Raw genomic sequence first — 14,073 nt, 5'->3', positions numbered from 1 at the left:
GTGGCACTGGGCTCTGTGGACCCCCATTAGTGCCATGTCACTGGGGTTGGGCTCCTCGTGGACCCTCATTCATGGGATTTTGATCCCCAGGGACCCCTGTCAGTGCCATGCCAACGGGGCTGGGCTCTGTAGAACCCCATTATTGGGATGCCAGCAGGTCTGGGCTCCCCTCAGACCCCCAGTGGTGCTGAGCTCCCCACAGACCCCTCTCACTGCCAGGCCAGGGGTCTGTGCTCCCCACCCCGGCTCTGCCTCCTCCCAGGCCGAGCTCTGATCCAAGAGAGGCTGCTTTGCTCACTCTCAGCATGAAAATCCAAGAGCCCTTTGATATTTTGCCTCTCCCCCCTGTTTCTGCTGCTTTCTATTTTTATAAATAATACCTGGGTGAGCAGAATTCCGAGCGTGCAATTAAACCCCCGGGCACTGGCGCTGCCTTGGAGGGGGTTTGGAGCCTTTGAGGGGGGTTTGGAGCCTTGGAGAGGGTGTTTGGAGCCTTTGAGGGGGGGGGTTGGAGCCTTGGAGAGGGGTTTGGAGCCTTTGAGGGGGGTTTAGAGACTTTGAGAGGGTGTTTGGAGCCTTTCAGGGGAGTTTGGAGCCTTAGAGGGGGGTTTGGAGCCTTGGAGAGGGGTTTGGAGCCTTTGAGGGGAGTTTGGAGCCTTTGAGGGGAGTTTGGAGCCTTTTTTGGGGGGGTTGGAACCTTTGAGGGGTGTTTGGAGCCTTAGAGGGGGGGGTTGGAGCCTTGGACGGGAGGTTTGGAGCCTTTAGAGGGGGTTTGGAGCCTTGGAGGGAGAGTTTGCAGCCTTTGAGAGGGTTTGGAACCTTTCAGGAGGGTTTGGAGCTGCTCTGCCCAGAGGCAGCGATGCCATGACGGGCTCAGCTCCTCACCAGGGGCACCGAGCAGGGTCTGCCCCTGCTCCAGCTCCTCCAGAGCCTGGCACAGCCCCGGATCCCCTCACTGGAGACGGGATTGGCTCCCCTGAGCTGTCCCCCGGGATCGGGGCTCACCCCCCGAGTGTCTCTGAGCTCAATTCCCAGCAAAACCCGAGAACTGGGCTGGGAGCACTCCCTGCCCCTGCCTGCCGAGCTCTGGCTGAAGTGCTGCGTTGCTGGGAGGCAAAAACCCATCAGAGTGAAGAGGATGGAGCGGGGAGAAGGATAATGCACGTCCTACATGTGCAAAAAGGGGCAGAGCAAACCTGGGAGCCGGCTTTTAGTGCACTTAAAACGTATTTATGCTGCTTTGACGTGCCCGGGGGGGGCACGAGGAGACTCAGGCAGGGCAGGAGGAGCCCTTTGCCCCCGCTCTGCCCCAGTTCCAGCCACCCCAGGGCAGCTCCAGTGCCACCAGCCCTGGGCAATGTCCCTAAACAGGGACAAAGCCAGCGGCAGAGAGAGCTGGACACGGATCCAGGGCTGATCCAGGGGGGATTGGAGCCCTGGAAAGCTGCTGGGAGATCAGGAATGCTCCTGGCCGGAGCCACAGGCAGCTCCCACCGCTGGCAGGCAGAGCAGGAGGAGGAAGAGGAGGAGGAGGAGGAGGAGGAGGAGGAGGAGGAGGAGGAGGGCTGCGGGGTTGCCATGGCGATCAAGCATCTACAAATTCTCGGATTATTTATCCCCGGGTTTGTTTAGGCTCAGGGAAGGATAAGTCTTTGCTGCCGGGGCTGAGGGCGAGCAGTGGGCTGGAAATGAGGGAGAGGAGGGTGGGAGCACAGGGATGCTCATCCCGGAGGAGGAAACAGAAAATTCGGAGCTGCTGCTCAGCTCCACAAAGGAGACCTTTACCAGAGAGAAGAGTATCCAAAAAATGTTGAGTTTTGGGTGGTTTATTTGCCTTTTGCCTTCCCAGAGACCCTCCAGCCCCAAATCTCCCCCCAGCCCGGCACCTCCCTGGCCCCACAAGGCCGTGGTGTCGAACCTGGCACACGAAATACAGGCTTGGGCTTCTTTAATGGGAATTAATTTCGGTGTCTGGGTGGATTTGGATTGGGCCCTGGCTCTGTGTGTGGGGCCTGAGCTGGATGTGTGGCTGCTCGGAACGCTTCCCAAAGCAATTTCCCAAATTCAGGAGGGGTGACTGACTGATACTCTGATTTATGGTGTGTCACACCCCTCCCTCAGCCCCGTGCTGGAGCACTGGAGGTGCTTTGAGCCGTATCCAGCTGCAAATTCCTCTGGAAAGCCCCAGCCTGTGCCCCCTCCCCGGGGCTCAGCCCCTCGTGGCGGGCTGATGGCGTTTGCAGGAATTAAAGCTGCTCCTTCCAGCTGTGGCTCCGCACATCTGCTGCCACTCAGAAGGAAAACAAGGGGGCCCTGGGGAGGTTTGGAGCTGGCAGGAGCTGGGAATTTCTTGCTGAAGTGTAAAACAGGGTAAAGTGTCACTGACAGAGCTGGGGGAGCATTTACCAGCCCATGTGTGTCCCCCCCATGTCAGCTCCCAATCTCCTCCCCTCCGTAGGAGCTATAATTGCTCCTAAATCTAATATCCAATTCTTTTTGATGCCTTCAGCGTCCCTGTTATGTAAATCCCAGTCTGAGGACGCTGTATATTTTATGGATGGTGTGTTTGCTGCCATCCCTGGGCGTGTTGGCAGCCGAAGGGACACCTTTGATTGTCAGATCAAAGGATCGCCGGGAACGGGAACGAGGAACGCGAGCGAAGGGAAGCTCAGGGAAATCAGGAGCCTGGGGTTGAATCGATTCCATTTGATTTTGCCAATGGAGGTCGGTGGGAAGGATTAAGGAGCCTGAAATTGCACAAAGGAATCCCATCAGTCGAGGAACAGGCGGGATGTTTTCCGAGGGGAAATGATGGAGGGGGGGAAGAGGGAATGAGGGGAAGGGGGCTGGAGCCAGGGAGCTCGGGGTGGGTCAGGAGGAGCTGGAAATGGGAATGTCCTGCATCCAAACTCCAAGCTGGGAGAGCTGGGAGCCCAGGGAGTGCTTTGCTCAAAGGGGATTCACATCTCCTGCGAGGCAGCTCATGGTCAGACCATCATCAGTCTGATGGGATGAGAAAAGTGGACATGGCAATTCCTTCCTTTTACCCCCCAGAGCTTCCCAGGGACAGGAGGGAGAGGAGAGCCTGGCTCTGGCTGCAAGTGGTAGGAGGGAGAAGGAGGAGAGGATGCATTGGGATGCAAACCCCCTTTCCCAGCTCTCGGACACGAGTTCTTCTGCTCTGACCTGCTCTCCCAAGGGCTCCACCGCCCTGCCTTTATTTCTTGGAGCAGTTTTTTGTTTTCCTGGGAATTCCCAGGCTCCAGATGGTGCCTGGCTCGGCTATTTCAGGCCAACATCCCCCTGCCCACGGCTGGCAGCCCCCCAGCTGCACTCAGAGCACTGGAGAGGGGGTGGCAGCAGACGGGCACATCCACGGATTTTCCACAGCTCCGACAGGGAATCCTTTGTCCGAGTGCAACGAGAGGAACAAACGAAGCTGGCAGAGCTTCCCTCCGAGCAGCAACCCCAACCCTCACCCAGAGATGCCTCGAGATGGCCAAGGAGCATCTGCAGGCTCTGGGCATGGAATGAGGATCCCACGGGAACTGTCACCCACGGAGAGGAATAAGGATCTTCCCTTGCTGAGGATGAGTCTGAGCTGATGATGCTGAGGGAGCCTCAGATGATGGAACACCTTCATGGAATCATGGAATGGTTTGGAAGGGACCTTTGAAGGTCATGCCACCAGCAGGGACATCTCCAAGCAGCCCTTGTCCAGGAGTCAGTGGGACCACGTTCCATGGAAAGCTCAGCTCTCCACACGGCAGTGCCAAAGAAATCCAGCAGGAATGTGGGATTTGGGCTTAAGAAATCCAGCAGGAATGTGGGATTTGGGCCTAAGAAATCCAGCAGGAATGTGGGATTTGGGCCTAAGAAATCCAGCAGGAATGTGGCATTTGGCTAAAGGACTGGGAGACGGAAACAACCTTTAGAAAGCCCTTCCAGGGAGGGGAGGAAGGCAGGGAATGTTTTCCAGGACACGCCGCCCCCCGCACAGGGAGGACGATGACAAACGAGGGGAATTTGGAGGCCGAGGAGCAAAAATTGGCAGAGTGTGGAAAACGCGCTGCCAGGTTTGGGGGAACTTTAAATGGCATTTAATTAGTGGCATTCAGGTGGTCACAAGGCTGTCGAGGCACAGTGGCAGCAACGAGGCAGCGCCGCAGTTCCTGGCATTTGTTAATTAAAGCCACTCCTGACAGAGACTAATGACTTTTTAATGAATCTGTTGTCTTAATGTCTTATTAAGTTTTGACTTTCCCTTTCTATCCCCTTCGAGAGGCTCTGCCTGATCTCCCCCCCCTCTCTGCCAGGCTTTTCCTGGGATCCTCAGCATCCAAAGGGGCTGTGGCTTTGCTGGGAGGGTGGTTTGGAACCAGCTGAGAGGAGCAGAGGGACAGCAGAGGCATGAACACGTGTGTGCTGACATGACCATATGTGTGCAGACAGGAACGTGTGTGTGCAGACAGGAACATGTGTGTGCAGGCATGACCATGGGTGTGCAGACAGGAACATGTGTGTGCAGACATGACCACGTGTGTGCAGACATGACCATGTGTGTGGAGGCATGAACACGTGTGTGCAGACATGACCACGTGTGTGCAGGCATGAACATGTGTGTGTTGACATGACCACGTGTGTGCAGCCCCCCCTGCACGGGAGCCCTGCTCTGCCTTGGTGTGCACACCCCCAGCATCCCTGTGGACCCCCCTGTCCCATCACCTGGATGGATTCCAGCGTCTCCAGGGACACTCCTGGACGCTCAGGGACTCCCAGACCCCCCCACAGAGGGTCCCCCCCAGGACGGGCTCGTCCCCAAACCCTTTCCCTGCCCCACTCCCATTGTACAGCGCTCGCTCCTCTGTCTCAGCTCTGTGCCCGTGGCCAAACGCCCAGGAATCCAAGGCTCAGAGCCCAGCAGGATGGGATGGGAAGGGGAATGCTGTCATCTCTATGGTGATGAGGCTCGGGGAGCCTGGCACAGCCTCTGCCAGCCCTGGGGACGAGCATTCACTGGGGCTTTATCTCCCAGAGCCACCGTCCCCGCTGCGGGCACTGCCAAGGGATTGAGCTCCCAGAGCTCCCACTGATCCAGGCGGCTGGAGGAGGGCATGGAATGGCTGGAGGGGGGCATGGAATGGCTGGAGGGGGGCATGGAATGGCTCTCCCTCCCCTCTCTGCTGGGCTGGAGCAGAATCACCTCGCTCTGTCCTCAGCTGCAAGGGAGGAGTTAAACCACAAATCATTTTTACAAGGGCCAGGCTGGAGAAAGCTCTGGACAGGTAATTGAGGCTGGAGCCACTCCACGGGCTCCCAGCCCTCCCTGCTCCATGGGCAGCTGCTCTCCGTGGGTGCCACGACCCTAATTGAGAAGGAAATGTTTAGTGGAGTGGATTGAAGGGGAGGAAGGAGGGAGGGAGGGAGGGAGAAAATGCAGCAAGGACGCAGAACAAAGGTACACACGGGGAAAGAAGGGCTCTGAAAACGGGGATGGGATGTGGAGAGCTGGGAATTCTGCTGGTCTGAGAGGCCAGGAATGGCTGGTGGAAAGGGTTCCATGTGTGGAGGAGACGTGGTTGCAGCACTGGGCAGGATTGAGCTGCTCCTGGCTCTGCTCCGGGCTCTGCCAGCATTTCCTGTCGTGCCTTTGGACAAGGCGCCGTTGGAAGCAGGTATTGGAAAGGTTTCCCCCAAGAGCCGAGCGTGAAGTGGAGCAGGATCCTGATTGCACTCATTTGTCAGGAATTGCTGCAGCTGAACAGAGTCCCAGGAGCTCTGGGTGGGAGCTCCCAGGTCCCCAGAGCTGCTCCATCAGTGCCCGGTGTTGACATCCCCGGGAAGAGCAGGAGGCAAAACCCGCTTCAAAGGGAGCACGAAACCACAAAAATAGCTTGAATTCCTACATCTATATTTAACACTCTGTGTTCTCCTTGGAATGGACTCGGGCTACAGCAATTAACTAATGATGAGGATGATTAAGGAGCGCTCCTGCACTTTACATTTATAGCACCTCTCCCACTTCTTTTCTGCATAATAATTCCTTTCCTTCGCAATACCAGCAGAGCATTCCCAGGAAACCGAGAGGTAAAAGGCAAGGTAAATTAGGAAAGCGACCCACTAAATGGGTGAGGGAGAGGAACAGCTCTGGTGTTTGCCTATCCCCAAACCAGGAGGGGGTTGGTGCCAGGAGGGATCTCCCGGAGCTCTCAGGTGACAGCAAACGGCTCCAGAACCGTCCCTGCTGCTCGTGGAGATGGATAATGAACAACTGGGATGAACCCAGGAGTGTGGGGCTGTCCTGGCTTTATCACAGGATGGGTTGGGTTGGAAGGGACCTCAAAGATCATCCCGTTCCATGGGTAGGGACACCTCCCACTAGCCCAGGTTGCTCCAAGTCCTGTCCAGCCCAGCCTTGGACACTTCCAGGGATGGAGCAGCCACAGTTGTGTTGGTGCAGGATCCAGTCTGCCCTGCTCTGGTGTGGGCAGAGAGCACTGGTTTCCCATGCAGAGATGTCAGTTTGTTCTGCAAGGGTGACGCTGGAGGAAAAAAATACAGAATGGCCAGAATAAAAATAGAGGTGAGATAAAAAGGAGGAAGGAGTCAGGAGGGATATCAGAGCCACAGTCCTGCTACCCTGCTGGGCGGGCAGGGGATGAGCAGCCAGGCCTGGGGATCAGGGGAGTGACCACCACTCCTGGGAGGTGCTGCTCTGCCAGACCCCCACCCACTGCAGCCCATCACAGGGAGAAATATCCCTCACAGGGAGAAATCTCCCTGGTTTCCCTGAGAGCGAAAACAAACAGAGCATGAAATACAGGAGAAAAAAAAGAAAAAAAAGGAAAAAAAAAAAACCACTAAAATAATTACAGGTTACAACAAATCAATTGGAGCTGTGTAAACAGCCCGGGGGCAGGCGGAAGCAGCGATGCTCCAACACGATCCCTGTGCTCAACACCATCCCTGCTCCCTTCCCTCGGCTCCAGGGGGGGATGGAGCAGCTTCCAGAGCTCCCCAAACCAGCACCCTCCCAGTGCTGCACCCTGGGGTGACTGGCACGGAAGGATCTGACCCCCTGAGAGTGGTGCAGGCTGCGGGAGAGGCAAATCCCAGCTGGAATTTGTGCTGCTCCCGCCAAAGCCCTGATGGGAATCCTTCCAGGAATTAGACGTTGGAAGCTGCCACGGCTCAAAGCAGGGATGAGCCTTTGGGGGTCAGCATGGGGAGGATGGGGAAGGATGGAGGGAAGGGGCTGCTGTTGGCTCTGGGGTTATCCTGGGAAGCAGGTGAGGGATCCTGGGAAGAAGGTGAAGGGTCCTGGGAAGAAGGTGAGGGATCCTGGGAAGAAGATGAGGGGTCCTTGGAAGAAGGTGAGGGGTCCTGGGAAGAAGGTGATGGATCCTGGGAAGAAGGTGAGGGATCCTGGGAAGAAGATGAGGGGTCCTTGGAAGAAAGTGAGGGGTTCTGAGAAGAAGATGAGGGGTTCTGGAAAGATCAGGTGTCCTGGGAAGCAGGCAAGGGGTCCTGGGGAGCAGCTGAGGAATCCTGGGAAGTAGATGAGGGGGTCCTGGGAAGATAAGGGATCTTGGGAAGCAGTCAAGGGGCTCTAGGAAGCAGTTGAGGGGTCCTGGGAAGAAGGTCCTGGGAAGATGAGGGGTCCTGGGAAGAGGATGAGGAGTGGTGGGAAGCAAAAGAGGGGTGCTGGGAAGCAGGTGAGGAATCCTGGGAAGTAGATGAGGGGTTCTGGGAAGCAGGTGAGGGATCCTTGGAAAAAGGTGAGGGGTCCTGGGAAGGTGCAGTGATTATTGTGCTGCTGTGGGTCACCCAGGGCTTGGTCCCTGATAAATATCATGGAATGGTTTGGGTGGGAAGAGACCTCAAAGCTCATCCAGTGCCACCCCCTGCCATGGGCAGAGACACCTTCCACTAGCCCAGGTTGCTCCAAGCCCCTTCCAACCTGGCCTTGGACACTTCCAGGGAATCAGGGGCAGCCACAGCTTCTTTGGGAATTCCATCCCAGTCCCTCCCCACCCTCACAGGGAGGAGTTTCTTCTGTGTATCCCCCAAATCCCCCCTCTTTCAGTTCGAACCCATTCTCCTTGTCCTGTCACTCCAGTTCCTGATGAAATCCTTATTATGGAAAATACAAAGCCCCCATGCTGGAGATGCTCCAGTTCAGTCCCACACCATGTGTGGGATGAGTTATCCCATGGCTGGGGATGCTGGAGCACAGCCTGGGTGGCTGCAGCACCAGCTTTGGGCTGGAGGATCGGGAGCACCGCGTTGGATTTGCCAGGGCAAGGCTGGAACCGAGTAAATCCCTCCCAGAAAATAATTTCCTGGGCAAATCCTGGCTCGAAAACTTGCTTGTGAGCAGCTTCAGGAGTTTCCTGGCCAGATCTTCTCCTTCAAAATAAATTGTGGAATGACTCGTGCTCCAGCTGCTCCGACGGTGGTTGATGCACCACTGGCAGCAGAGAGGAGATTTTTTGGTATGAACCGTGAGCTCTGGCTCTGTTTTTCCATCCTGTGCCTCTGCTCCCCAGCAGGAGGGCTCTTGGAATGCTTGGGATGGTGAGTTGTGAAGGAACTTTCTGGAAACCTCCCTGTGAGGTGCCCTGGGTTTGGCTGTTTGCTGGGACACAGCGCCAAGGGATTCATCAGCAAACTGTTAATGGCAGAGAACGCGAGGGCTGAGCCTCCTCCAGGAGCTCATGGAGGGGAATCTTGGATCCTCGGTCCAGACTGATGGCCAACACCTGGGAAGGGCTGGGAATTCAGGCACTGAATGCCTGGGAAATGCTGGGAAGTGCTGGGAATTCAGGCACTGGACACCTGGGAAGTGCTGGGAATTCAGACACTGAGAAATGCTGGGAATTCAGTTGCTGGGAAGTGCTGGGAATTCAGGCACTGAATGCCTGGGAAGTGCTGGGAATTCAGGCACTGAACACTTGGGAAGTGCTGGGAATTCAGACACTGGGAAATGCTGGGAATTCAGTCACTGAATGCCTGGGAAGTGCTGGAAATTCAGACACTGGGAAGTGCTGGGAATTCAGGCACTGAACACCTGGGAAGGGCTGGGAAGTGCTGGGAATTCGGACACTGAATGCCTGGGAAGGGCTGGGAATTCAGACACTGGGAAATGCTGGGGATTCAGACACTGGACGTCTGGGAAGTGCTGGGAATTCAGACACTGGGAAGTGTTGGGAATTTGGGCACTGAACACCTGGGAGGTGCTGAGAATTTGGACACTGAATGCCTGGGAAGTGCTGGGAAGGTGGTTGGTGTCTCTTGGTGTCTCCAGGTCTGGCTTTGAGAGGCTCTGGAGGAAAGGGAAGCGCTGAGTGGATCATCCTCCTGGGGGGTGAGAAAGGTGGGAAATCACTCCCTGCCTGTCCTGGGTTTGGGGTGTCCCTGCTCCCCTCAGCCCCCTCCCACCCCTCAGAGCTGCTGTGTGGGATGTCCTCGGCGGGGAAGGGAGGGATGCACAGTCAGTCCTGGCTGAGAAACATCCCCCTCAGCGCCTGGAGATGGATATTCCCTCCTTTCCTGGAAGGAATGAGGCGGAGCAGGGAGGGAGGGACACACGAGTGTTGCCAAAGAAGTTGTAAATAACATTCCACACTCCAATCCCTCCTCAGCACGAGGTGGTTGGTGGTGGCTCTGTTGCCTGTGTTCGTGCCACATAAATATTTATGGCTCTTAATGCAGAGGTTTGTCACAGGAGCCACGGAGGATGTTGGCTGTGGGTGACGTGCTGCACCAAAGGAAGGCAGCTGATGTCCTTCCCAGCTCCCAGGGAGGTGAATTAGGGATGCTTCCCATGTAGCTGGAGGCCCAGGGAGCTGGAAGAGCCATTTCCTCCCCTACAAGATGCTGAGAGATAAGGGAGGGGAAGCTCAGAAGTGGAGCTGAGCCTTTGTGAGATGGGAGCTGGTGGGAAATGTCCCCCCCCAGGCAGCAGGGCCTGGCTCTGGGTGGGGGGCACAGCTCTGGGGGTCCCTCAGCAGCAGCTCTGGGCCTCTTGGTGGGAGCAGAAGTGTCTCCTGGATGCCTGGAGCTGCTTCATCCAAGGGGAGGGATGGGAGGAGCTGGGGTGGCACCCCCTGCTCTGGGCTGGCATTTGGGATGCCCGGGGGAAAGGCAAGAGGGGCAAAGGTGGTTTCCAGCTCACACACATCCATGTTATCCGTGCTTGGAAGCCTGGCCCGGGGGTTGGGGTGATTCCTGGTCGATGGGATCCTCCATGGAAAGCTGCAGGAGCCCCTCTGTGAGGGTGCTGAGCCCCCAAACCCAGGGCTGTGTGTGCGGCTTGGGGGGCTCAGCATCATCCCTCGGGGTGTCCCTTGCGTGCTCCTCTCCCCCACGGCCCCCTCCCTCTTTGGAACCTGCCAATTCTCTTCCCAATTTCCCCCAAATTCCCTTTTTCGTCGTTCTTCCCCGTGTTGCAGCTGCTGGAGGCTCCCAAACAGCCCCTGTGACAGCAGCACCATCCTCCTCCTCCTCACTGCTCTGAGTCACTGCCCCCTCCCAGCCCCCAGCCTGGGGAGGGATTGGCTGCAGCTCAGCCAACATTTGCCTGTTTAGTTTTGTTTTTTTTTTTTCCTTTTTGCATCTGAGATCCATCTTCGGAGAAGTTAAAGGGCTGGGGGGAAGGGAGGGAGACTAATAGGATTAATCCCCTGAATTCATTAGGCAAAAACTTGGTGCCCAGCCAGTCCTTCTCTTGAACAAATGGTCAAGGCTTTTGCTTTAATAGCATTAAGCAAAATTACAAATAACAGCGTTGCTTAATCAATCTTAATAGGTTTCTCTGTAGAAATTTTTTTCCAGCTGTCTCCTGGAAAAGGCTGGAGCAGCAGATGCTTCTCTTCTCCCGGTGTTTTCTTGGAATTAACGGGCCTTTCTAGAGAGATCCTGGTTATTTTTTTGCTCCTTCTGAAGTCCTGGGCTGCGTGGCCAGAGGTCTCTGTGCAGAACACGAGGGAAGGAATAAAAGGGACTGTGTAATGTGCTTGTGTGAGCAGCAAACCTGGCGGGCCAGGGAGAGCCAGGTCCTCCCTGGGGCTGAGCAAGGCTCCAATCCAGCATTCCCAGCACCCTGGGGCTGAGTAGAGCTCCAATCCAGCATTCCCAGCACCCTGGGGCTGAGCTGGGCACCCCAGCCCTGGAATGGGCCTTGCAGGGACTCAGGGCTGCAGTGACTGTTGGAGCTGCTGCCCAATAAATACAATATTTTAGAAGCAAATCTACATTTCAAACGCTGATAGATAGATATATATATTTTTTTTTGTGCTAGGCAACAGTTGGGAGCCAAAGCAAGGCGTGCTTTGGTCTTGTTTTTACTTCAATATTGCTTTTTTTCGCTGAGCATATGTATCTATGTGCTAATAGTCAGGGCTGGTTTGCACACAGAGTGTGGATCCATCCCCAAATGGTGAAATATGACTATAAATGTGTGTGTGTGGCTGCACAACCAGGCTGGGGAGGAGCTGTCTGACCTCTTGGGTTTGCAGGGGGGGGGTCCTTTGCTCTCTATCACCCACCCAGGCCGTGGATCCCACGTGTTTTGGGTGGTGGGTGAGCTCAGAACAACCTGGGGGTTGAAAGGTTTGGTGTCTGTACCCACCCCTGCCCTTCCTTTGGGTCAAGTGGGAAAGGGGGTGAAGCTTCAGCTGGGATAAAACAGCCAAAAAAAAGGATGAAAGGAGCAGCCCAAGCTGGCAGGGAAGGGATGGGAACACCCCAAGGTCCCAGGGGGCTCTGTGGGGTGAGCACAGGGGGGGAAAAAAAGCAGGAAACCCAGCAGAGCAAAAGAAGCCCCTGAAAGCTCCTTGTCTGGAATAAAACTTGGAAAACCGGGCTCTGAACTACCTTGCATGACTTGCTTCCTGAATTCCTGGAGAAAGGACTCCAGTAATGAGCAGGTTTGCTTCAAAGAAATGTCCTTTTGCCACCTACTCCCTGTTCTCGCTGCAAGAGCCAAAACCCACCTCTTAGGTCCAAAGTACTAATTATGTTTAAGGTCACTTCTAGCTTATTTATGGGTTTTTCTGGCTAAAAAGGGTGCATGTTCCCATCAATTAACAGTTGGAGTCGATCTTAAAGGTCTCTTCCAACCTAAATGATGCTCTGATATAAATATATATATATATGACATATATAGGTGGGTGTGCTGGGCTGGGACATGGCTTTCCCCAGCCATGTGTTTTTAAAGGCATTTTTGACACCTTTATAAGGCACCAGGAGAAAAATCACCTCGTTCTGTGCAGAGTTGGAAGGGAGGGGGCAACTCAGCCCACCCAGGGCAGGGACCTCCCCGGGGAGGTGGGAAACCAAACCCATCTGCTTCCCACAGGGAGCCTTCCCAGAGCTGAGGGGGGGATCAGGTGCAGGAGAGGGATCCCAGCAGCAGTGGTGGGTGCTGGTGGGATGAGGATCAGAGCTGAGGGCTCAGAGGGTTTGTCTCAGAGTCACTGAGGTTGGAAAATCCCTCCAGGATTGAGTCCACCCTGTGCCCCATCCCCACCTTGTCCCCCAGCCCAGGGCACTGAGGGACACATCCAGTCCTTCCTTGGGCACCTCCAGGGGTGGGGACTCCAAACCTCCCTGGGCAGCCCCTTCCAAGGCCTGACCACCCTTTCCATGGAGAAATTCCTCCTGATGTCCAACCTGAGCCTCCCCTGGCACAGCTGGAGCCCATTCCCTCTCCTCCTGTCCCTTGTTCCCTGGGAGCAGAGCCCGAACCCCCCCGGCTCCCCCCTCCTGTCAGGGGGTTGCAGAGCCAGAAGGTCCCCCCTGAGCCTCCTTTTCTCCAGGCTGAGCCCCCCCAGCTCCCTCAGTTCTCCTGCTGCTCCAGCCCCTTCCCCAGCTCCGTTCCCTTCCCTGGACACGCTCCAGCCCCTCAGTGAGGGAGGGATGGATAACTCTTCTCCTGGATGACTCTTCTCCTGGGGGATGGATGAACTTGGTAGATCAGCTGGAACTCGATGATCTGGGGTTGGAAGGAGCTCTTGGAGGTCCCTTCGAACCCAAACCATGGGTTTGCACTGATGATTGCATCACTGATGGAGTTTAGCTGGCTGCTCTGGTGCAGGGATCCTGAAGCCTGGCACCATCCCCAGGGGGATGTGTGAGCCCAGGGGAAGGGCCCAGCAGGCAGAACCATTTCCACTGGGGAAGCTGAGAAGAGAAATCTCAACACCGAGCTTCCCTCGGTGCACCAGCTTCCTCCTCACCTAATCTAAAATTAACTTCACTGTTCAGCTGCATTTAAGCAAAACCAGTTGCCATGGCCACGCCAGGGGCTCCCAGATATAGCAAACGAGGTAATCAGTTAAAATGAATAGCCACAGAGCTGCTGCTTTGCTGTGGGTTACACGGGAAGTTCAGTCACTTGTTAAACCTAATGGACTGCATTGCCCACGAATTGGAAATGTAAATTCCTCTCTTCTCGGTGGCTGCGGCTGGGATGGGGTTGGGAAAGCTGGAGGAAAATGTCAAATTAAAAGAGCCGTTGCCGTGGATAATGGGAGCCCATAAGTGATCAGAGGGGATTTCTGGGCTCGCTCAAAGCCCGAGGTTTGCTGGAAGGCACAGAACGGGGAGCTGAGCCCCCCTCGCTTCCTCGGAGAGGGACACTGATATTTATAGTACCTGATTAATGCTTGCTTTGCTGGTGCTTATTAGCTCTGCTGCCCTGTTCTGAATAAAATCAGCTCTCCAGTCCTGTTGGTGGCTCACGTGGCTCCAGGAGAGGCAGGAAAAGGGCCCCGTTCCTACAGCACAGCCCGGGAGGCTCCGGGAGATGGGGAGGAGCTGAGATAAATCAGCTGTGACAGGCTCCTGTCTGCACATCACCCCCCCTGCCAGGCCCAGGGAGGGGGCACAGAGGCTCCCCCAGCACCCAGAGGGGCTGGAGAAGGATGTTGGGGGTGCTGAGAGCACGGGAAGGCTCCCAGCACACCGGGGGTTGGTGTTCTGACAGGCTCAGACCTGTGGGCAGATCCAGCCTCGGGAACGGTCCAGACATCCACAGTGGGGCTGAGGTGGAACTTGGCAAGTGTCCTG

This window comes from Neopelma chrysocephalum, unplaced genomic scaffold (assembly GCF_003984885.1).
Source record: "Neopelma chrysocephalum unplaced genomic scaffold, ASM398488v2 Primary Assembly neopelma1_100, whole genome shotgun sequence".
Taxonomy (NCBI): domain Eukaryota; kingdom Metazoa; phylum Chordata; class Aves; order Passeriformes; family Pipridae; genus Neopelma; species Neopelma chrysocephalum.
The sequence above is the reverse complement of the archived record's forward strand: the minus strand, read 5'-3'. Positions refer to the sequence as shown.